The sequence below is a fragment of the Lepidochelys kempii genome, chromosome 8, assembly GCF_965140285.1.
Source record: "Lepidochelys kempii isolate rLepKem1 chromosome 8, rLepKem1.hap1, whole genome shotgun sequence".
In the NCBI taxonomy this organism is placed as follows: Eukaryota; Metazoa; Chordata; order Testudines; family Cheloniidae; genus Lepidochelys; species Lepidochelys kempii.
The window spans coordinates 49,954,788-49,980,466 of NC_136387.1; the positions used below are offsets into that span (position 1 = coordinate 49,954,788).

At 48.2% G+C, this 25,679-nt stretch overlaps 1 protein-coding gene across 5 annotated transcripts in view; it reads right to left on the minus strand.

Moving 5' to 3' along the window:
* Window positions 1-25,679, minus strand: part of TNR (tenascin R) — a 291,672-nt gene that overhangs the window by 225,382 nt on the left and 40,611 nt on the right. The window contains exon 1 of one of the 5 annotated variants that reach the window (XM_073356461.2): window positions 13,894-13,927. The exons of the other annotated variants lie outside the window; for them this stretch is intronic. The gene's annotated coding sequence lies outside the window, so the exon portion shown is untranslated. Of the gene's footprint in view, window positions 1-13,893; window positions 13,928-25,679 lie in introns of those variants that run through there. 5 annotated transcript variants of the gene reach the window in all.

A 25,679-nucleotide genomic window follows, 5' to 3' on the forward strand; every position in this document is an offset into this window, starting at 1 on the left:
TGACAGCGAGTAGAGCAGCACAGAGAGGAAGGTTAGAGTTGCCAACTTTCCAGTTGCACAAAACTGAACACCCTTGCCCCACCCTCTTCCTCAAGCCCCCACCCCTTCTCAGAGGCACCACCCCTACTCACTCCATCCCCCCTCCCTCTGTCACTCGCTCTCCCCCACCCTCACTCACTTTCACCGGGCTGGGGCAGGGGGCTGAGGTGCGGGAGGGGGTGAGGGCGTCGACTGGGGGTGCAGGCTCTGGGGTGGGGCTGGGAATAAGGGGTTTGGAGTGTGGGAGGGTGCTCCAGGCTGAGGCAGGGGGTTGGGTTGTGGGTGGAGCCCGAAATGAGGGGTTCAGAGTGTGGGAGGGGGATCCAGGCTGGGGTAGGGTGTTGGGGTGCATGAGGGGTGAGGGCTCTGGCTGGGAGTGTGGGCTCTGGGGTGGGACCATGGATGATGGGTTTGGGGGCGCAGGAGCGGGTTCTGAGCTGGGGCAGGAGGTTGGGGCGCAGGAGGAGGTTTGGGGTGTGGGCTCCAGGAGGGAGTTTGGTGCCGGGGATTAGGGTGCAGGAGGGGGCTCAGGGCTGGGGCAGGGGGTTGGGGTGTGGGCTCTGGGCTCTGGGCAGGAGTTTGGATGTGGGAGGGGGCTCAGGGCTGAGGCAGGGGTGCAGGAGGGATTTCAGGGTGCGGATTCCACACAGCGCTCACATCGGGCAGCTCCCCGCAAGCGGTGACATGTCCCCTGGGCGTTCCAGTTGAAAACTGGACACCTGGCAACCCTAAGGGGGTGCTGGCCTATCTGACCTCCAGTTTATGGAGGGGAACTCCCATGTTACCAGAGTGCTCTACAGAAAAGCGGCCTGTAGATATGTAGTTAGTAGTTACTGTACCTGCAGATGGCACATAGGGATATGCAGCATTGTTCTTCGGTTAGCAAGGACTGACAGAAGTGGTTGTTGTGCACAGCAGATGACTTCCTCTGTTCAGCTCATTCTGCCTCACAGCGGCAGCAACAGCCATCCCTTCAGAGGAAGGGGGTGGCCAAAATAAATCGGGATCAAAGGTTACAGGAGACAGATGAGAGGCGTGGGAGTGGGCTGGGGGAGAGAGTTGAACAGGTACCTCAGCACAGGTCCGACACAGGCAGGGGCAGTAAGTGCCCCACCTGAGCGCTACAGAGAAGAGACCCACTCACTGCTCTGCGGCTGACATGGGGGCAGGGATATGGACATGCAGATAATGCTGGAACGATTTAGCTCGTGGGCAGATTCCCAAAAGGTATTTAGGTGCCTGACTCCCACTGATTTGAATGGCAGACACCTGAATACCTCTGGGCCTAGGTACCTCCCATAGCTCAGTCCCCACTTGGAGAGGAGTCGGGTGGAAGGAGATCAATTATGCCTCCATTATGCAATGAAAGCATCGTTAATGTCGCTGTTAGCTCAGCACATGGCTGGCATTGTGGCCTCACTCATCTAGTCTCTTCTGCTAAAGTGCAGCATGGGATAGCTGTCCCCACTGATTACAACACTGCTGTCCCCCTGCTGCCTTAGCTGTGATGCAGTCACATCCCAGCGAAAAGTATCCTGATCAATACACCACTCTCTTTTCCTTCCTTCCCACCCCACTCCTTTTGCTCTATCATTTCATTCTCTCTCCTCTTCTCCCTGCCACTTTCATTTCCTTGGAAACCTCGTCCTTCATCAATCCCCCCTTCTTGCTCCTACACTTTTTCCTCTTTTCTACACACAATCTGGAGCTGGTTTAGTTAAACTGGTGCAAGCCCCTGTGTGGATGGTCTGAGTTGGTGTACAGTAGCTTTTTCCAGTTTAGCTTAAACCTGTTCCTAATCAACTTGAACTAAACAGAAATAAGGTCACGTCTACACTAGAAGCGCTTTACTGGTGTAGAGAATCCAGTACACTATAGGGCAGAGCACGCCTAGTGTGGACGTAGCTATGGCGACAAAACACTGTGCTCTGAACCAGTGTAGCAAGACAAGCTATACTGGCGTAGCTTTGCTGGTGTAGCTGCAACTACACTAGGGGCTTCTGCTGGCACAGCTCTGTCGAGATCACACCTTTTCACAGCCGCAGGTGATGTAGCTGTGCCGGCAGAAGCCTGTAGAGTAGACCTGGCCTAAGAGAGAGACCAGCCAGGGGTTTTCACTGGGTTAACTAAACCAGTTTAAATTAACTCTTTAGGCGCCTAAGGCTTTGCCTACACAGTTTGACTATGTCCATTAGAGGTGTGATTTTAAATGCTATGATATACCAGTACATCCCCCAGCATGAATGCAATCAGACTGGTGCCTTATACCTGTAGGGAAGGGGAATGCGCTTCTGGAATAGCTATCCAGAGATAAGGCTTCTTTAGACTGCTATAACTGTGTCTACTCTACCTGTACAGCTAAGGCACTACAATGTGTCTGTGTAGACAAGGCCTCTCTCTTTCCGTCCATTCTTTTGCTTCTGTCTCCAACTGCAGTTACCGTACCTAGCACTTCCACCGCGCTGTACACTTTCAAAGCACTTCACACACACTCCTTTATCTCTCCTGAGCTCTTCCCCTTCCATCTCCTCCCTCTTACATTCCTTTGTGTTGCTGGCTTTCTCCCCCTTCCTTATCTCTTTCTCCCTCTCTCCTGGTTTGTTCACATTGCTAAAAACACTTGTTTGGGTCAAACATGCTTTTCTGATAAACACATTTCATTGATCGCTTCAAAGCAAGTCCTCAAAAAGTAGCAGATGCTCTGCTCTCAGGATCAATAACATGTTGGAATCTCCTTTTCCCCTCATCCCCAGCAGATCAGCCTGGGGGATGTGAGAGTGCATTGGAGGTGGCCTTTTGGGACTACCGCATCCCCAGAGATGGCAGTGTAGTTGGATAGCCACAGGTGGGAAAGGCAGAGGAAGACCTGTGGGAGGCTTGCAGCAGGAAGTGCTTCCTGCCTGCACAGGAGGGGAAGGGAAATCAGTGCCTCCACAGGGCAAATTCTCTCCCTGATGCGTTACTAATCAATCCAAACCAAGGGTGCAGATCAGAAAAATACAAGCCAGGTACAATATGGACAAGCTCAGAGCTGCAGACTGGCTTCAAGCAGGTACATTCTATAACACAATCAAACCTACTTCACAGGCAGCCAGCAATGCGCATCCCAGAGGAGCGGAAAGTGCCTGACAGAGCTTTGGACCGGATTCCCCACCACATTGTCCTCTCCGTCTGCGCAAAGCAACTGTACAACACTAAAGCCCTGAGTCTGTACTTACACCTGTTCACTTTATCCCCAGGGCTCACCACTGGCTTCATGGCCTGGTTTTAAACCCACTTCGCCCTGCTCTAAGCAACTGCACAAGAGGCGGGGCAATGGAGAATCAGGCCCTTTGTAAGCAGCTCGCTGTCATGAGCTCTAAAAGGACACCCCGCTCCCTAGAGGGTCCTAGACAACAGCCGGTTGCAGGAAGTCCAGCTCCTACTGCCTGCCTGACAAGGTGGTGATACCGGGGATTCTAAATCACAGTGGAGTCAGGAACATAATGGGGTAATGCTATAGGATGTAGGAGTTTGCAGCTGGAGAGTCAAATGCTTTGGCCCATGATCTGTGCATTTATTGGTGCATTTGAAGCTGTTTGGGATTTCAACCTGCCACAGGTTCATCACCAGAGTCCATTATCAGCTGACTGAGCAAGGCTTGAAGGCATTCAAAGTGTGCAGGCTCTCAGAGTTCAGCACCAACCATCCCCCCTCCCTCCCCTGTTATTGTCAGGACCTGGCGCTACTAGTGCCCATGTGGGGAGGGTGCCCCGGGAATGCAGTCTACGTTGATTCTGGGCTGGCAGTAAGCCACCTGAGTCCATTTTGCTTTTCTTCTGATCCCTGATCTCTTGGGTTTGGCATATCTGCCCTTTGCCAGTCGGGGATCAGCACCACGCCAGCCAGTTGCATTGCTGATCTGGACCTACAATCCCCAGCTGGCCTCCAAGGGTATGACTACACTGCAAAACAAACAAAACCATAATGCATTGTGGCTGCCCCACCCCCTTCGCCAGATTTCAGAGCCCAAATGGGAATATCTATACTGCTATTTTTAGCCCCATACCGTGAGTCTGACTCAGCGGACCCCGGCTCTGAGACTCGCTGCAATGGGTCTTTTCTTTCAGTGTAGACATACATGAAATGGACTGACACATGCAAACATGCTCCCCAATGGGGGGAATTCCAACAATTTTACCTTCATAGCCACTCTGTTTCTGCTCTCTAGCATTCAGAAATCCCCTCCTTCCTGCAGCAAAGGGAGCCCACTAACGTCTGCTAAAAAACTAATGAAATCCCATCACTGGGCAATGGCCGACTCGACAGTTCTTCGTGGCCAATTTAAGCCCTGTCAGGGTCAGATGATGTGTTCTGGGATTTCCTCTGGACTGTGCCAAGTACTGTGTGCTAAGCACTCCTTAATGTGGTCAGCAGCGCCGGTGCCCAGTGCTGGGCGGGTAGAGGACTCCCTCAGGCTGTTAATACACTTGGAATAAGGACGCAAATGCATTTCTATAGAAAGTGATTTTGCTGTAAATCCGCAATCAATAAAGAGAAATTTAAAGGGATTAAGCTTTCTGCCTTCACTGCAAATGAGATACTCCCCATTGGGCTCTCTTTTCTAGAGCCCATTCTGCAGCAGAGAATTGACCCCTTCACTGCTGCTAGCTTAAGGCCTCTCCGTGACTGCTGGGTTTATCAGGTTTTTATACCAACACAGGTGAGCGTCCATGCTGGGGAATGGTGCCTGACCAACAGGCCTGGACTAGACAGTCCTTGGTTTATGAACAGGGCTGTGCCCAGCTAATGTGCCACCAACCAGAGCATAAGAGACCCCTTAATGTAGTGAGGGATGAGTCTACTCTCCAGGCTTGGACGAGATCAGCCCATAGGTGCAGAACAGCTGGTTGAAGCTGAACTGTAGGTAATGCTGGTGGGCAGAGGAAAGTACTGTGAAGAGTTTACAGCCATGGTGCAGTCTCCTTTGGGCACCAACCCATAATCGGTCAGTTCAGACTATAGCTCAGGAGGGCCCTGGGATTCCTCGCTGATGCTAAGCTCTTGTATTGCAGCCTCCATGAGTAACACATTCTACAGTCTCTGGTTGACTAGAATCCTCTGTCCTATCCTGGGGGACAATGACCTGGCCTCAGTTAAATCATCCCTTCATAGAAGAGATAGGATACAGAGGGACCTAGACAAATTAGAGGATTAGGCCAAAAGAAATCTGATGAGGTTCAACAAGGACAAGTGCAGAGTCCTGCACTTACAATGGAAGAATCCCATGCACCACTACAGACTAGGGACCGAATGGCTAGGCAGCAGTTCTGCAGAAAAGGACCTAGGGGTTACAGTGGACGAGAAGCTGGATATGAGTCAACAGTGTGCCCTCGTTGCCAAGAAGGCCAATGGCATTTTGGGATGTATAAGTAGGGGCATTACCAGCAGATCAAGGGACGTGATCATTCCCCTCTATTCGACATTGGTGAGGCCTCATCTGAAGAACTGTGTCCAGTTTTGGGCCCCACACTACAAGAAGGATGTGAAAAAATTGGAAAACGTCCAGCGGAGGGCAACAAAAATGATTAGGGGACTGGAACACATGACTTATGAGGAGAGGCTGAGGGAACTGGAATTGTTTAGTCTGCGGAAGAGAAGAATGAGTGGGGATTTGATAGCTGCTTTCAATTACCTGAAAGGGGGTTCCAAAGAGGATGGATCTAGACTGTTCTCAGTGGTAGCAGATGACAGATCAAGGAGTAACGGTCTCAAGTTGCAGTGGGGGAGGTTTAGGTGGGATATTAGGAAAAACTTTTTCACTAGGAGGATGGTAAAGCACTGGAATGTGTTACCTAGGAAGGTGGTGGAATCTCCTTCCTTTGAAGTTTTTAAGATCAGGCTTGACAAATCCCTGGCTGGGATGATTTAGTTGGGGATTGGTCCTGCTTTGAGCAGGCGGTTGGACTAGATGATCTCCTGAGGTCCCTTCCAACCCTGATATTCTAGGATTCTTTGGCTGGAAGGAACTTCAATAGGCCATCTAGTACAGTCCTGCACTCAAGTGGGGGCCACATAGACCATTCCTAGACCATTTGTCACCTCTCAGCTGGATTACAGCAACAATACACCTGGGCATGAAGCCTTCAGCGTTTAGGAAACTCCACTTGGTACAAAATGCCGCAATCCATCTCCTCAGTGACATGGGCTCAGCAAACCTGTCTTCTGCTCTCTATGCTAGCTTCCCAGAGAATAGCATGTCATGTTCAAGGTATCATGGCTTTGCTATCATGTTCAAGGTATCATAGCACGTCATGTTCAAGGTATCATATCTAAAAGAGCCTAAAGCACCTGGATGAAGATTGTGGTTAATCACTCCCCTCTTCTGGCACAGTGGAAGTGTCTACCATTAGGGTCATGCTCATCTGTGCGGGAGATGGGAGTTTCTCCGGTCTAGGTTAAGACTGTGGAATGAGCTCCCCCAGAAACTAAGGTCCATCAAATAACCTCACCACCTTCTGCTGAACGTGGAAGTGTCCCTCCTTCAACCTGCCTTCTCCAGTATGCACACACAGAGCAGAGTGTACATTTAACCCCCCTCCCAGAAAATACCTATCAAAACAACATTCCACCACACACACAATTCTCCCCCTGGGGAGGGCATGACAAAGAGGGAACCAAGTGTGACATGTTAGTTACATTGCTTAATGCGTGATTGGGAGGTGCTCAGACACTACAGTGATAAAGGTGCTAGGAGAAACCATATAGAACAGGACAGAATACCCCTCATTCCCTCCACTCTGACTGCCAGCAATAGACTCAGCTGGGGAAGAAGTTTTTTGATAGGATCACTTGTCTGCCAGACTCAGCGGAGACACCATCTCAATCATAGCCCTCCAATATCTGCTCGGATACCTAGGTCCTCATTAACTGGGCTAGATTCCACCCAGAGATATAGATGTGAGAGCTTTCAGAGTAACACTCTCTGCTCCATTACTGATTTTTTCACCCCCCAGCATCTCAACTCTGCCACTGTTTCAATCAGATAAGCTAGTCACAAGTCACCCCAAAAGGATAGAAATGAGCATGGACACATGATTCTAGGTTGCATGTTTAAAGTGAGCACTGCAGCAGCTGTCCCCTGGGTAATCCTAGTGCAACTGAGCAATGACCCCTGCCTCTTTCTCCAATCATTTGCGCTCCAGAAATGCACCTGCGCAGACAGCGGGGACCTTTGGGTAATGGGAGGAGCTGAAGGTGGGTGCCTTGTAACCACACCCATTTGTTCCCTGGACTCTGCAGTAGTGGTACGGACAGCTCTGAATTGCTGCTGCTGCTCAGGGAATGCAGAACGTTAGCACAAGGATAAAAGGTTCTAAACTGGCTGTATGTGAGCCCAGGCAAACACTGAATACATCTGCAGAGAGAAATCACCTCCCTGGAAAAGCTTCACTCCCCAATTCACAACTGCTGTGAAGTTTCCCCTCAATCTACCCTTGTGCAATGGTCAGGTATCAGCCTGCAAAACAGCCCTCCTCTCTGCTGACAGCCACTGGGTGAATGGTGAGGGACCCACCTTGCCAGCCAATAATCTACTCCGCTGCCTTGCCCCTTGTTCATCCCTCCTGTCTTGCCTGTCTGCACAAGTCCTTGGTGGCTTTTGGATGCTGTCCTCATGTACATGTATTCTGTGAGGGCAATCCTCTAGATTACACAAAGGCAAATAGATTGCTGTTTCCATGGTCTGCATGCAAGGGAAGGATTGTGTAGAAATAAGGCACTACTGAAAGGAGAGCATGAAGAGAGACATGTGTCACCAGCAGAGGGGCAGGCATGGAGCACGGCACTGGTAGATATTATTATTATTGCATATGAGCCATGCACAATAATTGTGTGCTCGTGGTTAAAGCAGCCTTGTGGTCACTAGTTTGCACCAGTCATTTACATCAATTTTACCCAGGGAACATGTGCAGTATAGATTTTTGCTAACCACACTCATTTTGCTTTCAGCCACACCCCTTTTGGCACATCCCTACCACAGCACCCACTTTGTGTACGTGCAAGAATCCCCTCAGCAGCGTAGAGTGGGCACAGATCACTAGGGTGAGATTTAATACAGACTCCCAACAGACACAATTGCCTATATATAGTGCAACAGAATGGAGATCTGAACCCAGCAGCTCCGATAACAGACTGTTTGTGCAGCACTACAGCATGGAGAGCTGGTCATAACCATGTGCAAAGCATATGTGCATTTGGGGATCCACCTCTGACAAAAGCTCTGTACCTCCACGGTCAAGCCCTATCCATCTCTCCCTCCTTTAGGGGGAATACAGGAGGCGGTCACAGCTCAGTACTGGACCCCCTCACCTACCTCCGCTTCTGGCAGCAGTAAGAAGGGGAGACTCCAGGCTGGATTCTCCCTCCCATCCCCTACCGGCAGGGAAAAGCAGCAGGCTGGGGTGTTGATTTCGCTCAGAGCCCTGCATATGGCAAGCCCGATTCCCACCAGCATTGTTCTCCCTCTCTGCGAGCAGCGGGAGGCTGTGATTAGACATGTCCCATTTGTTGTAGCACATCGCTGTTGTCTGGAAGGCGCTCCCTAGCCCAGCACACTCTGATGTGGGAAATTTAACGTTGTCGGGAAATTGAGGATCTTGCTGTCCATTAGTGAAGGGACTGAAGGGCCTGGATTTTTCCCCGTCCAGCACTCAGTAAGGGAGCTTCTGGCTGGCGGAGATATAGCAGCTGTAGGATGGGAAGCGACCACTGGGGGTTGGGGGGGGAGAAGAGTAGGGGTTCTGTCACTCTCCCCCTGCCATCCACTGCTTGTCTATCAAAGGGAAGCAGGTTCAGATCTTTGGCTGAGGAAAGACGACAGCCAGGTTCAGAGCTGTTCTCATCTGAAGCTGACTGAACAGGCGACATGCCAAGGGAGGGAAGGCAGGGAATTCCCTTGATATGGCCTCAGGGCACAGTGACTTTATCACACCAGAGGATGGAAAGGGGGCTGTGGTGTCAGTCAGTCACCAGCCAGAGCCCACAGCAGACACATCAGCTTAGAGGAAAGCTCCGATCCCCCTGCGTGGGTGCATCCTGTTTGTTGCTGCAGCTAAGGTGCACACCCGGACTCTCCATCTACAAATGGCAGCTCCACCAGGGGAGGCACAGGGAGCCTGCACCTGGCCAAGGCAAGACTCAGAGGCTTTAAGGCCAGAAGGGACCACTGTGATCATCTAATCTGACCTCCTGCACATCACAGGCCACAGAACCCCACCCATCCACTCCTGTAATAGACCCCTAACCTCTGGCTGGGTTACTGAACTCCTCAAATCATGGTTTAAAGACTTCAAGTTACAGAGAATCCATCATTTACTCTAGTTCAAACCAGCAAGTGACCCCTGCTCCACGCTGCAGAGGAAAGCGAAAAATCCCCAGGGCCTCTACCAATCTGACCCAGGGGAAAATTCCTTCCTGACCCCAAATATGGTGACCGGTTAGACACCGAGCACGTGGGCAAGACCTGTCAGGCAAATACCTGGGACAGAATTCTCTGTGGAGCCCTCCCCATCTAGTGTCCCTTCTCCAGAAGTTGCATATTTTTGCTACTGGCTGTTGCCAATGGGCTATATGCTGCTAAGCTGTTCTCTGCTGTGAAGAACATGGCAATTGTTTAACATCTTATTGCAGCATTACACTGGTGACTACACAAATGGCTCAGGGCAGGAGCTGAAGGCTGCTATATTCAACTGAACCAGCAGGGGGATTTAAAGAGGCAATGTGTAGTTAAGTGTAGCCAGGGCAAGAGAGTTGACATCCCAATTATTGAAAAAAAGTGCCGTGTGATTGTTCATTTCCACAAAAGGTCTGGGGCTCCGCTTCAAGCCCTAACCAGGATATGAAACTTCCAGCATTCTCATATTACCTAATATGAAGCAGGCACATTGCGGGGACAATACTGGCTCAGAAGGAAGAGTACCACCTGTTGAGGAAGCAGCACGCTTCCTGAAGCGCCCTGGATTCACGATGGATGTTTCCCAGATGGTTACTTTCAGAGGCGGAGGTGTAACAACAAACCGATTAGTGTATTGGCAATAAGTCACTAGGGCCAGAAGGGATTCAGCCAAGAGTTCTGAAGAACACTAAGAATAAAGTCAGGTTTCAGAGTAGCAGCTGTGTTAGTCTGTATTCGCAAAAAGAAAAGGAGTACTTGTGGCACCTTAGAGACTAACCAATTTATTTGAGCATAAGCTTTCGTGAGCTACAGCTCACTTCATCGGATGAAGTGAGCTGTAGCTCACAAAAGCTTATGCTCAAATAAATTGGTTAGTCTCTAAGGTGCCACAAGTTCTCCTTTACTAAGGATAAAGAAGCCAATTTGCTAAAAACAATATGCAGCTGATCATCAACTACTAGCCCAGCAGTCTGGTGGGTGGTTTTCTTAGCCTTCAATAAAGCACAAAGGAGGATTCTGGGGATTACAGCCCAGTGAGCTTTAAAATTAGTTGAGAAAATGACTAGAGTAATAAAACACCCAGCTGAATATGATAGGGACAAACCAGCCCAACTTCTGTAAAGGCAAACTGCATCACTATTTGAGTTCTGGGAGGGAGTGAGCAGAACAGTGCCTACTGGAAACGGGTAGATCCCATTTATCTGAACTTTCCTGAAAGCTTTGACAAAGTCCCTCTCAAGGGGCTATTGAGAAAACTAAGGTGAGAAGTAAAATTCTATCTTGGATCAGAAATTGACTATAAGACAGGAGATAAAAGACATTGCCTCACCTACCTTATCTCTATAAGACAGAGGACAAAGAGCAGGATTAATGATCAGTTCTCAGCATTGAACTAGATTAACAGTGGGGTGCCGCAGTGATCTGCAGTAGGTTAGAACATTATTCAGAGCAGTTGTGTCTAGAGAGAATTGTGAGGAACTTCAGAGGGTTTTAATAAAGCTAGAAAATTGGGTGACATGATGCAGATGGAATTCAATGCCGACAAGTGCAAGGTAAGGAACAATTTGAACTACTCATACACACTGATGGATTCTAAATGAGCTGTAACCACTCCAGGAAAAGTATTCCATGCACTAGCAAGCATGATATTTGGCTGCATTAAGAAAAGGGAAAAACAGAATAATAGTGAAAAATATTATAATGTTATTCCATAAATCGATGGCACAGCATCAGTGTGCACAATCTTGGTCATCTCTTCTCAAAAAACAATAGATCAGGAATAGAAGAGTTCCTGAAAACAGCAATTTTAGTAGAACAATAGAAAGATTCTCATATGAAGAGAGTGCAAAAACAGTAGCATCTTAGAGATGAAATGTCTAGGAGGCAACAGGACAGAAGTATTTACAATAAAGAGTGGTATAAAGGAGATAAATCAATAGCTCCTGTTTGCCATTTCTTATGATCCAGGAACAAGGGAACACCCTGTGAAACTGAAACACCTAAAATACAAAACATTTACACAAGACAATTTACCCGTGGAACTCACTGGCACTAGATATTATGGAGGATAAGAGCTTGGCAATAGTAAAACTGGATGAGATATTTATATGAATAATATTCACAGTTGCACTAGCTAGAATAATAAAATGTATAAAGGACAGTATTCCTTATTTTATCTATCTCCCTATCGGTCTTAGATATGTATAGAGCACCAATCACCATAGTATCATGCTTTAAGGCATAAGCTAATTATCAAACTCCTCTACATTTCAGTGCTTTACATTTCCCCTTGAAGTAGCTGTTACTGGTGCCTGTCAGAGAAAGGATACTGGACTAGATGGGCAATTGGACTAGCCCAGAATGACAACTCCTGTTTGAGAGATCTGATAACATTACAGTCAAAAGAGGCAAGGAGTCCAGACCCTAAGCCTCTCAGCAGGTACTGATTTCATCAGTTCGACCCAAGCACAGTTGGGATGGGGAGAGCGCAAGCTTCAAAATCTGTAGGTCTGATCTAAAGCCTGTTGATTTCCATGGATGGTGGATCAGGCCATGAATGCATTTTAAAAAAGGGAACAACTCCAAAACTAGGCTACAGAAATGAGCTCAGTTAATTCATGCCTCACAGGGACTGTGGCACTCTTACGAGTTCTGAGAATTTGCAAGGACCATGGGATGAAGAGCTCTAATCCCTCAACCCACCAGCTTCCTGGCTGCACAGTGCAATTGCGTGGATCTTTTCCACAAAGAGTAAAATAAATTAAATAATTTTCACCACCCCCAAATTACCCTCATTTTAAGTGTTTACATTTTCCAGGGCTTAGAGTCATCTCCCTGGATTCCACTTATATTAGTGAGTAGCTTGCATCAGAGGCTGTCATGTCAGACTGCATTTGGTATATTACTGCTGATATTTCCATTTAAAACAATCTCTACTGGATGAGGGAAAACCAGATTTAAAAGATGCACTGTACAGACAGAGTCTATCGCCAGGAATGGGCTATATACAAATTTAGAGACCGCAACTGACCCCAGCTTGAAAGAAGGAAGCTAAAATGAGGCTGGACTGTAACAATAACATAGTCCCTAACTAAATGAACTAGGTTTCTCTTGCCTCCAACTTCTGCCTTGAAAATTGGAGAAGTTACCACTTAAAGAGTGTCAATATCAAAACCTACAGCCTGTTCTGGCTTTCCTTCTCAGGGAGTGACAACTGAGACATTAAGCAAAGCCCTCAGACTTTCAGGTCACTTACTGGATGGGACTTTGCTTCTACCCAGACTCCCTTAAGAGCCCTTTGGGAGCATGCAGCCTGTGAGTGCTTGACAACTGGTTCATGCCTATCAAACTTCACCGTCTGCATCAACCTTAAAAATGATCATGGGATGTTGGGGATGCTTGGAGAAAAAACAGACAGTGCAACCTTCCCCTGTGCAGCTCTGTCAAGCCACCTGAATCTGGAACTACGGCATTTCCTGCTATGCCAGTGCCGGTTGGCTGCACAGCTCCGCTGATGCATCTCAGTCCTGATCTCCAGCGGCCCTTGCTATTGCCTATTAGCCTATACACAGCTCTGCCAAAACCCCTCACAACTGACCTGCAATTATACTAGTCTCCCGGCTTCTCCTGAGATGAAACACTCAATAGTGCAAAATTGTGCAGTGAGCTTCTGAGGTAGGAGGAAATCTTTATGGAGCTATGGGGCACTGTGGCTACTAAACTCATTTCACTCGTGATCTGAGCTACAACTAAACTATATGGGCTTGATTTCCCTCTTCTCGCTTGCAATGGTTTTTCATGGAAAATGTTTAACAAATTTCTTGTGGGAGAGAAAAATTCCTTTTTTTTTTTTTATTAAAAACCCTGAAAAATGTTTGGTTTTTGAAAATGGAGAATTTTACCAAAAAACACAAACCTTTTCAATTTTTCATCAAAGCCACCTAAAGCCCTGGAAGGAAATTACATTTTTCCAAAATAAATTGAGTTTCCTCTGGGAAGCGGTCTCCCTCCCCAGCCCCGACAAAAAGGTCGATGAAAAAAAAGGTTGGAGAGGTCTACTGAGTAGCACAGTACTGCTGACCACAGTGCGGGGCACGGACACAGAAGAGACTCGGCCAAAACAGGGCTAATCAGAAGGAGAAAGAATTGTGACAGCAAACTTAGTTCACGCCAGCTCTTCTGCCTCCACCAAATCCTTCACCCACAATCTTTGAACCAGGTCACAGCACTCAAAGTAGACGGGTAAGGGAAGACAGCTCATTCTCCCCAGGTCTGCTTTAAAATACTTCAGTAACAGCTGTTCTTGGTCCTATATACCTCTCTCCCCTCGCCCCATATGACAGGACAGCTACGTTTCTCCAAGAAGCTTGAATACAGGAAGATAAAGCCAAGCCAAAAGCAATACCTAACTGCAAGCTTACCTGTCCCTCAGTAGTTTTCTTGCTCTCTTTCTCAGACCATAGATGCAAGTTTCAAAGGCCCTTCCCAAAGGCTATTCACCTCAGAATGCTGCCATTTCCCAGAGCACCAGCCACGTGCAAGCTGTGAGAGAGATTTTTTTTTTTTTGCTAGCAGTTTTAAAGATATAGAGCATAACATAGCAGTTCCACCTGTAGTCACCTACAGATCTAGAAACTGGCCCAAAGAAAGCTTGGATGCGAAGCCCTATGGGAGGTTTGGCTCTGCATCCAAACTTTGTGTCTCAGGGTCATTTATAACAAGAACAGGAAGGAGAGGAAATTTGCTGAGAGGAACCAGATAGCAGATGGTCCCCATGGTTGGATACATGGCCACTGTTAGGCTCTCTACCATAGCAACATATTGAGATGTCAACAGATCAGTTCAACTGTGTCCTGATGATCAATGCAGAAAGTGAATGAACACATTTATGATTATTTTCAGGTCTCTCATCAAGCATGGCTGAAGAGGCATTAAAATTTCACACACATTCCATCTTGCATAGACCCTGCCTCCATGTCCAATGAATGACTTGATCTCCTCTTCACAGACCCACAAACACACTGGGGCTGGTTGAAAATTTGTCAAAACTATCCCTCCCCCGCCCGAATGGAAAATTGGATTGAAAACAAACCAACCAAAAATTTTCACGGAATGTGTCTGTTTTCCTTTTAAACCCCCCACTCCACAACTGAAGCTTTTCAGCTTCCAGCAGCCTTTGGCCAAACAAATTTTGTTTCGAGGGGTTTGGCTTTTCAACAAAAAATTGAAATTTCCTGCTGAAAATTCCAAAGGCGAAAAACAAACAAAACAATGCCCCTGATTCTGAGATAAAAGTCTCTGATTTGATCAGGTGCCCAGGGACTCAAACCTAGGTTTTCTACGTCTCGGGTAAGTGGCTTAACCCTCACGCTATAAAGGGACACACCTCAGGTTTCAGTTGAAAAACAGACATTTTGACAATTCCATTTTTTGCAAAATCATGTGAAAGGTTTTGGTTTTATTCCAATGCGGAATGAAACCAAATTTCAAAAGCTCGAAAGTTACCATGAAATGGAAGTTTTGTCCTCCGGCTGGCTTTATTATAAGTGCTCAGCTTTAATGTGTCAGAGAGAGAAAGGAGCTGGGTCTGGTGTTTCATATCCTGGTGGGCCCCGGACGGGAAATATGGTAAAACTGGCTGTGAAGAAGTCAGGAGAATAAGTGCGGGGTGAGAAAAAGCTAGAGGGTGGAGAGCCAGGGTTATTATGAGCATTTAGAATGATCTGGGTTATCCTTTCCTTGGAACAAGGGCCCAGCTCTTCTTTGTGTAAATCAGCATAGCTCTATTGACATAAATGGAGCTATACCTGTTTATACCAGCTAAAGATTTGGCCTAGGAAGTTTTAAAGGCAGACAGCCCAGGAGGCCCTAGGTAGGAAAGGCAGCTAATCATCTCTGTTTATACCCCTCACCTTCCCTCCCCATCCTGCTAGATTGGGGCAAAATCTCCCTAGAGCTGCCCTGAGACATCCCCTCCCGCCATTAAAATGTGGATATGACAACATACAGGTCATGATTCCAAGGGAGGATTTCGAGACAGGCAATTACACAGGTGGGGGAGGAGAGGATGCCTTTATCTGTGGGATACTGAGGACAAGGCCTTGATCTTCATACTCGCATGTCACGGGGGGCTGCAGCCCCATCTACATGACTGCGGACAGCTTGGAAGGGTATAAAGGGGAAAAGCAGAGAGCATTTGCTCCCGTCGCCCAGGGAGGAAATGAAACCTGTCATTCTGACCCAGCAGCTCCCTCCCCAGGGGCCCAGCCTCACGTTCCCAATTGCCAGCTGAGAGAGCTGTAAACACAGTCCCGCGAGCTGCAGCCTGGAAAACCTGCCCTGCTGAGATGGATTTTTTAATTGGATTGTGACAAACATTTAATACCTAATAGAGCTCGCACTGGCACAGTTAATTAAGAATGTGACTAATCCAATTCACTAGTGGTAGCTCAGGAGGAGAAGGGAAGCGTGTGTAAGGGGGGGAGGGATGACGCAAAGGTGGGGGGAGGAATCTGCTAAATTGCTAGTGTAGTTAATTTGAATTTGTGCGTGTGCATATTTGAGGGCATATAAATGATGACGAAGGGGTCTCCCTCTCCCCACTTCTAAGCTCCGGAGCCCCTGGGTAGAAGCAGAACAAGGCTCCATCACCTCCAAATCTCTCTGCATCCAGTCGTGCTGGCTTGTTAGCAATATGCACCATTGTAGAGCCTGTTTGTGAGGAGAACAATTGAGTTTTACAGGAGTCACTGCTGGATGCACCTTATGGAGAGCCACTGTGCGGAGCTACATCCTCCAGGGAGCTGGGCAGTTAACTCTAGGGATACTTATTAACATTTCAGTTGCAGCCACAGGCCGCCACCACGATCAGAGACCCACAGTGCTCAGCGCTGCACAAAACATGGTCATGGACAGCCCCTGCTCCAAGAATTTACAGTGTAAATAAACAAAACAAAGGGGGTGGGAGGGGAAGGGAAACAGAAGTCCAGGGACTTGCCCAGTAGATCAGCGCTGAAACCAGAAAGAGAATCCAGGTCCCTGAATCAGTAGACCATGGTACCTTTGCTAAGGTGCTATTTATGACTGCCTCCATCCATACACATATAAGTATAGAGCTGTCTTCTCACAGAAGTTAGCTGAATTGATCTTTTCCATCTTTATCTAATCCCTCTCTTTGCCAGCACAGCGTTAGTAGTGGTATTCTGGTAGCACATAAAATGGCATTGTCCGCATACATGCATGTGTGTGTGTACACACATGCAGCATCTGCACCAAAGAGCCTACCGTCTAAAAAGATAAAAAGCATACAAAGTGTGGGGGACAGTAATACAGTGAAAACATACACAGTTTTACACACATTTTAAAAGGTAGATATAAACTATACCTGATTGTCCATCAAACTGAACAACGCTAGTAAATTTATTACAATACAATAGATAAAAATAGATTTAATTTCTCATTCCTTGTTGCACTGGGCACACAGTAGGGTTTGCTTATTATGATACATGGGTTAATTATTACACATTTACTAGCGTTTTACCTAGTTTAGTTGTACACGTCCTTGAATGCGTCTCTCACTTGTCCCTGTGAGTACGTAAATGCGCGCGCAAACACACATATGCAGGCAATCTATGGATGTGTAAGGTTGTATAGTTAGCCTTAGAACGGAGGTTCTTCCTACATTTTGTCTGCACACAACCCCTTGCGATTTCAGTTAAACCATATATCTTAATTTCCTGTACGGAATTCTCATGCAGTGTTATTGTGTGCTTTAAAACCGCTGCCGAATCTCGCCCCAGAGCTGGTTGCATTTCAGCAGTGGGTGAAGTGATGCCTGGCTGCGTGAGTAAAGACCACTCCTTCCCACTCATGGTGACAGGCTCTGACAGTCTTATTGCCCATGCTGTGATGTCAGACACAAAACACCAGCATAAGTGACTTGCTCAAATTGACACAGGAAGTCAGTTGCAAAGCTGGAAAGTTAATGCAGCTCTTCCAAGTACCGGCCAAATGCTTTAAGCACAAGGTCATCTTTTCTCTCCTTCCCCCTCCCATTTCCTTGCCCTTCTCCTCTATTTAATTTCTTCCAGTAGCTCTTTTTATTTATGTATGTATGTTCGGTTTTACTTCAGAAGCAGCGCAGGCCACTCAGGCACCTGCTGAGGGGAGAGAATGCCAGAGCTCATCAGCTCCAACTTGCTTTGAGGCCTGGACATGACATGTAGATTGTGAGGGTGTTTAAAGAGATTTCTGCCAATCCCCTGCTACAGCAAAATGGCTTGAAAAATTCCCAGATTGCTTATTTCTTAGGAAGATGACAAAGAGAGCGAGAGAGACATTGACAGAGGAAAAGAGAGAGAGAAATTGAGGGTGAGCATATCGAATGAGAAAGGATGGCTGTTTGCAAATAATAAGGCTGATGTTTACATTAGGCATCTGTGGGGAGCTTTGTTCAGACTCAGTTAACAGAGTATAAAATACACCCACTGGGTAACAATTCTAAGGCTGGGTTGTTACATCAGGGCTCTAGTGACAAGAAGAAACCACTCATGGCTTTATAGCATTGCTGGAAAATCCCCAGGAAATCACGGCTTTTTAATCAGAGACAGTTGCTGGCCAGGTGCCTGATCATGGGAGTCCAAACCGGAAACTCCTGCTTCTGATCGGGCTAGAAACATCAGGAAAGGAGGGAATGGAAATCAAGGGGAACTTGTGCCTCCTGCTGATTTTAATGGTAGGGGGTGGGGGGGCTTGAGAGATCCAGGTTCAATTCCCAGCTCTGCCAGTTACGACCATTTCCCCCAAAGAAACTTATCCACTCCCAGCTCTTATTTTGGGAGCTGAATGAAGTGACCAGATTTTTTGAAGTGCTCCTCACAAAGCAGCACATTGTCTCAAGAAGGGGAACATGGGTGGAGTCCAACCTCCACTACCTTCCCCTCAGTGGGAGCAACTGCATGTTGAGCACTTAGGAAAACCTGGCTCCTGTTTTGGAACCAGATCTGTAAAGACATTTAGGCACCTACAGCTACAGATAAAGCAGGAGATCAGACTAGATGATCCCTTCTGACCTTAAAGTCTATGAATGTAGGTGCTTCATCTCTCTGGGGTTCAGCTTCCCAGCTGTACAATAGGGATAATAATTCCTCTCTCCCCCACTTTGTCACATCTATTTAGCCTGTAAGCTCTTTGGGGGCAGGGCTGCCTCTCACTGGGTGTTGGCAGAGTGCCTAAAAAATGGGGCTCGGTTACCTGACTGGGCCTTGACTGTCGTAGACACAACAACCAACAATAGGAGCTACCACCTCTACCGATGGTAATGATAAGGACCTAATAAGTATTTAGACCCTTAGGCTCCATCGGTGCCTGAACCACCTGCAGAGGGGCAGGAAAGGGAAAGTAACTAGGGTGGAGAAGAGATTTATTGGAACTTCATAAGAACTCAAAAGAGTTGATTTGGATTGGTATTATAAATAATTTATGTCTCTATAGCATGCCCCATTCCAGGATCTCAAAGCACTTCAGCAGCATTAAAGCGGCCTCAGGACCTCCCTCTAATGTCAATAAGCTTTATCCTCCTCTTTGTACATATGGGGAAACTGAGGCACAAATAAGGAATGCGACCTCCAAGCGAGCCTGTAGGAGAGCCAAAACTAGACTCCTGACTTCCATTCTTGTAGTTTAATCACATTATCATCTTTCCTCCCAGAGATGCTTTTTGTTAAAGTTTCAGGCTGGTTCTTATTTATCCTGAACCCATCTCCCTCATCCCTAACGCTGGACAATCACAGCTGTTAGGCATTCACCAGCCAGTCCTCCCCTTTACCGGAGTTTGCTTCCTAGCTAATTCAGAGTCCCTAGCCTTTGTCATAAACAGGGAACCTAGCCGGACACAGCCTCTCGATTCAAAAGCATCAAAGACTGCTCTGAACACTCCAACTGGAGGAAAATCCAACTCCTCCATGGGCCCAAAAATCACACCAGGCCCGTGTACGATCAACAGTCCCAGCTGGGACAACATCTGTATGCCAGTCACTCTCAGTCCCTGTGAGTTTATAAATAAAACAAGTGAAGTTATTTTGGCCCCCGAGACAGAGATGTCTCTTGAAACACAGAGATGGGCTTTCTCTGTCTCTCTTCAGCTCCCGAGTTCATTGTTATTCTTTGGCAGAGAACAGGACTTGGATTGAACAAAGATGCCATCTGCAGTGGGGCGGGGGGGGGGGGAGGGGAGGAGAGAGAGACACTTCATGTTAGGGTGTAATGTAATAAATAGCGCTTTTAAATGAAGCCGGGGTGGGGGGACAAAAGAGGGGAGAGAGAGGCAGGCTGACAGTGAGCAGGGCCAGGAGGCAGAGAGGGGGGGGGAGGGGGGGAAGGAATGAGAGAGCAATTAACAAAGGCAGAAGGAAAAAAAGAGCCTACAGCTCAGAGGAAGGAAAGGGAGACAGCTGGAGGGGAGAGAGGAGAGTCAGAGAGCAGAGGTGTGGAAGCACGTGGGAGAGGACTAGGAGGCAGAATGAAAGAATGCAGAAGAGGAGAGGGAGGGATAGCGAGGGCTGGACAGAAGAGAGGAAACTGAGGATGAGATGGACATGAGAAAGAAAACAGGAGAAAGGAAGATGAGAGAGAGAAACAAAGAGGCAAAGGAAGAGAGGAACATGCGGGGTGACAAGGAATGGGAGAAGTAAGCAGAACCGAGATGCACAGTGCAGGAACGGCTCTGGAAGTGGGAATGGCGTGAGGGTGAGGGCATGGGCCGGGTAGGGCTGGAAGGAGAATGGTGTCTGCTGGCTATGCAGGGCCTCCAGGCTCTAGAGGGATGAGGCAGAACAGAACTGAATTGGCCTCACACAGCAACAGCAGCAACAGGGCTGAGCAGAGAAGCTGGGAGGGAAACATTCCTGAATCAGTGCAAGACCCTCCAGCGCAAGCTGTGAAAAATCCACCCCTGAGTGCTGCAGCTATGCCGACCCGACCCTGGTGTAGACACACGTTCGTCAGCAGAAGAATGCTTCCATGGATCTAGCTGCCTTTGCTCGGGGAGGTGCTGTTCCTGCAGTGAGGACAAACCCCTGCTGCTGGTGTCGGCCGCGTCTACACTACAGGCTTATGGCAGCATTGCCAAGGCGCTGTAGTAGAGTCCCTGTAGTGTAGGCATGGCCCAAGCTTCTCAAAGTTCCCACAGTTCCGAATGATCTCCCCACTGCACCTGCTGTATTACACCTGCGGAACAGCTGACCCACTTTCCCCAGCACAGAGGCCTTTATTTGGTTCAAGACAACCTCACAGGCTATGTGTCTTCTGGCATCCCACGGAGAAAGCGTGCTATATTCTAGAGGCGGCGGCAGAAGGTACATGGCTGGTGCCTTGCCATCTTGGGCCAGGATTATAATCGAAGCAGGGGTGGACCTGGCCAGTATGTAGCTAGGAAAAGTCCAGGGAAGATCGGGCTGCTGCAGGAAACCTCTTGCCCCCCAGAGTCAGTTCAGATCCAATACTGTGGTGTGCTACTATGGGGTACTAGGCAGCAGGAGGTGCTGTAAAACAGATCTTGAGTGCTAATGGTCATTAAAGATCGCGCTGCATTTTTCATAACGAGTTTGAAGCCTTAGCCCTGGGGTTCTGGCCGATCTCCAATGTAGGTAATTGCATTCTGTTCCCCCAAACTCCCCTGCGGTTTCACTTGAATATGGCATGCTCCGCTTCATGATGCAAAGCGGAGTGCGGCTAGGTATCGGTTGTATTTCAGCGGGGTGAATTAGCTCCTTATTGAATATGTGTATGGAGCGCCACAGGTATGCCTGGCACGTGATAGAGCAAACAGACATTTAGCCCAATCCTCCCCTCACTTACATCATGGTAGCGGCACTCTTCAAACTGCCCCCAGCCTGTAACAACCTGCAGTCCCTAATGAGCTGGGCCATACTTGAACTGGTAGGCAGCCAGTCCTGACAGGCTTCCTAGCCCAGCCCTACACCTGCCATTTCTCTTCCCTGGGGCTGAAGGAGCCCCTGGGTGCAGCTCTTGCTGGGGTGCAGGAGCTACAAAGCAGCCCTGCCTCTCCTGACAGCTGGTATCGTGGTGGGGCCAGTGCAGTTGGTTGACCTCCGGCTGGAGAAGCAGGGCAGTCATATGGCCACACATGCCAGTGTCTGCCCTGAAATGGATACATCTATAGTGGGCAGAGAGAAAAAGAGCAAGTGTGTGTAAGTGTAAGAGAATGAGTGAGGAGACCCCAGGAGATCAGCTTCCACCTTCAGTTAATGTAGTGAACGAAGATAGCGTCCCTGGAGCCAGCTCTCGAGCTCAGCAGTGCGGACAGTGAAGCAGTCAGTGCTCCTGGCAGGTGGCTCACGTAGGCAATTGCTCTGCAGCCAAAGCCAGAGCATGCACACAGGCCAACAAGAAAAGGGTGGTGGAGGTTGATGCCTGGACCACAGAAAGTCACAGCACAAGGGGCAGTGATGGGATTTGCAATCGGACCCAGCTTAGAGTTCCCCCATCTCTCTCTTCCCAGTCCAATGACCACTGTAGAAGGCCCCACTGCTATCTTCTCACTCCCCCTCCTAGCATAGCCACTGTAGGAGTACCCCTACCTTCAGTCTCCCCCTCCTTCCTACCTGTTGCCCACTGCCGTGTGTGACGGCTAGAGCAACGCACTGGAACTGTTCTCATTTGCTCTTATTTTTGTGTACAGCCACTCTGCATTTCTAGACGGAGAACACAGGCAGCCACTTTGTATTCCGTTCAGTGCAGACTGTTAGACAACACACACACAATGTTCTTTCACTGAGATTTTACTTTCACCCATCTCCTCTGTGGGCTGGCAGCTTAACATAAAATAAAGCTCATTCTGACTGAACATACATATGGGAAAAGCATCGTACACCGGAGAGCCCAGAACAGGAGCACCCCTTCCACAGTTTCTCCCTTTGCAAGGGCTTGTGCCAGCCACTTACACTCCCCTCTCTCTTCCTCGAATTATCTCTTGCAGCTGGGTCAGATAGCAGATACAGATAAGATCCCTGTTCATTGCTCTTTATGGCTGACTTTTTGACTCTGTCATTCTGCCCCACATTTGTATCAACAAGAAAGAGCAACGCCCCAGAGCTAACAGGCATGCACTGGTGCAGCAGGGCCAATACCACTTGTGCAGCGTTTTTAGGCACCAGACATGCAAGTGAATTGCACATTCACCTCCGAGTAGCTGAGCTTTTCTCTGTCTACACCTTGGGTTTGCCTCAGCTGTGATGGGTCAAATCTCTCCTGGGATCAGGGACTGCTTTCCCATTTTCTGTTAATCTTCCATGCGGTCTGTCTACCTGCTTCTGCTGATACTATCAGCTGCCCCAATCTCTGTGCTATGCACAATAGAGAGCCTTCATGTTTTAACTGGTTGCTGTGGTTACAGACACATCTGCTGGGTCTCTGGGAGCTGTAAATAAGGATACTTTTGCAGTATTGGGGTATACGTTGCCTCTTCCTTATGGGGAACACTCACTTAAATCACACCTACCAGTGGCTGCTCACATTGCAGACTGATGTGGATGGTTGATGGGATAAATTGGGGCATGTTATACGTTCTTGTAAGTAAAATGAGTATTTCCCCTTGCCCTTTTTTCCCCATTACTCCCACACAGATGGTCTGACCCCAGATCTTCTGATTCCCAGTTCTGTGACTTCATCCCAGGTCCGTCATTTTTCCTCTCTTCCTCACATAGGAATAGAGATGTGTGAACGCAACTTTCCGACTGCAGTGGTTAGCACTGGGGCTGGTTGCGGGTACACTCCATTTATTTCACCTGCCTAAAGCTCTGTCACTTGAACTGCCATTTCTCACCGCCACTCATCCAGCCGGAAATCACAACACATGTTAATCTCTGTCCCCCGGCGATTAGTCTTCATTATGCAAAACTAACAAAAGGAAATGTCACTTCAGCGAGAGATACAGATTTTCATCAGATTTGTCTCCTACTCATTCATGACCCAGATCAGGAATCAAAACCACAACCCAGCCTTTAATGGGCCAGAAATAATAATGCGATGGATCTGCAGATAAACCAGCAAATAGCAATGCAATAATTAATCCGTGACCACTTAGCAACTTCACGGCTGCCGCTGTGCAACACTCCATCGCTACTTGGAACTCCAAGGCGTCAGCAGCACTAGAAGTCTGCTCTAAAAGGCCTACGTGGCTTGAGCAGGATGAGAAACGTTTCGACATAATCAGTATAGAGTCTGTGACATGCAACTGAATCCTACCAATGCTGTCCAGCAGATGGCAGTGGTGCACATACAAACAAGCCACTTTATTATAACACTAACTTTAAACCTTATCTGGAAACACAAGGCAAAAATCCACTTATACATTCTTATTCTGTAACTCCATCTTCCCTTAACATGGGACATTTGTGCTTCTTTTATTACCGGGCTACTTCATTTGTTGACAGCTCCTGTCCAAAAAGAATTTACAATCCAAGTAGACAAGACACCTAAAAAACGAGGAGCAGCAATTCCACCCTGTTGACAGCAGTGCAGAGAGGGGAATGACATGCCCAAGTGCTCAAAGCAGAACCCAGGCCTCCTGTGTCCCAGTTCAGTGTCTTAGCCACTAGGCAACACTGCCTTCCTACAGGAGCCTAGCGGCATTTAAAAGCCCGATGGCAAAAGGTATTTCCTAAGCTGCACCATAAGCTCTGCGTAGGAGAGCAAACACCCCAGAGGCCCAAGCCCTCTGCTGAGGACAACCTGCCAGTGCCATGAAGAGTTCAGGTCTAAGAGCTGGATCCTGCAAGGGGCTGGGTACCCTTAAGTGCCATTGATGTCAGTGGCAGGTGCTGATCAGGCCTCAGGTGAAAAGAGTGGAGAGTCTCAGTAGATTTATAGCACACAGGTGTCCACATGACAACAGCCACTGGCCCTCTGCCGGCAGCCTCAGCAAATGGGGGAAGGAGAGAATATGTCACAAAGACATAACTGCCCTTTGCGGTCCGTGTCCATTGACTAGGTCTATCGGCTGGGAGCAGCAGCAGGTCTCTAGATGTGAGCATGAGAGAGAGAGAGACACAGATTGACCAGTGGGTTACACAGGTGTAAATGAGAAGCAGGGCAGACCCACTGGACTCCCAGCTGCTCCCCCTGTGGCTGTCAGCGCCAGCCCCTCTCACCAGCCACATGACAAATTAACTGACCAAAACCCAAGGAGCACAAAGGACCTGGCCCTCCTCTGAGCAATCCCGGTGTGAATCAGGAGCAAGTGCACCAAAGGCGGTGGCGTCTGCTTGGCGTCCAACCGGTGTTGTGAGAGGAGAATCAGAGACAGTGTGGAAAGGCTGCAATTAATTACCCCTCTCCCCAGAGCTGCTGGAGGGAAAATCAGGGAGGGGCCCATCACTGCATTTAGTTCACAAAAGCTCCGACACTTACTGCTTCATCTCTAGGAGAGCTGTTGACAGGGTGGAATTAATTATAGACTCATCCACAAAAGGGGTCGCATTGCTGCTGCTGAGAGACACATGCTGAGACTGAATTGCATGCCGCAGACTAGGCTCCAGAGTCTGTGGAGACCCCCCTGCCCCACCACACACACCCCATCTCCTAGCCACTGAACAACCCAGGCGTGACCTTATGAGTAATTCAAATACCAGGAGACGATGGGGAAAGTATTAAGGAGGAAGTAAACAACATAAACTAATTGCTGCTGCATCACAAGCTGTAAATTAAATCAGATGTACTGGAGGGAAACATGCATTTCTCTCCCCACATGGAGCTATCCTGGCAGCTCCCCGTTCTCAGTTACTGCATTGACCCCACATACATTATACAGAATGGATCAGCCTCCACAGGTTGCAATTTTGTCATAAGCTCTTCCAAATACACAGTGTGTGGGGGGGCCCCGGACCTTTACATGCATTCAGTGGGAAGTGTTCTATCAAATAACCCCCCCTCAATTTAAATTTCATCTACAGCTGGTCTCAAAGCAGAGCCCGGGATCCAGACATCCCTGACTTGGAGCACACCTCACCAGCACCGGTCATTCTGCAGGTTGGTTGTACTGGGTTGTCCGTCCCATCGTACAGTCACGCAGCACTGCACACACATAAGAGCAACTTCTCCACATGATAACCCACAGCCCAGGGGAACGTGCACTGAACCAAGAGTTTAAATCTCACTTCTACTGATTATATTTCCATGGGCTGACACC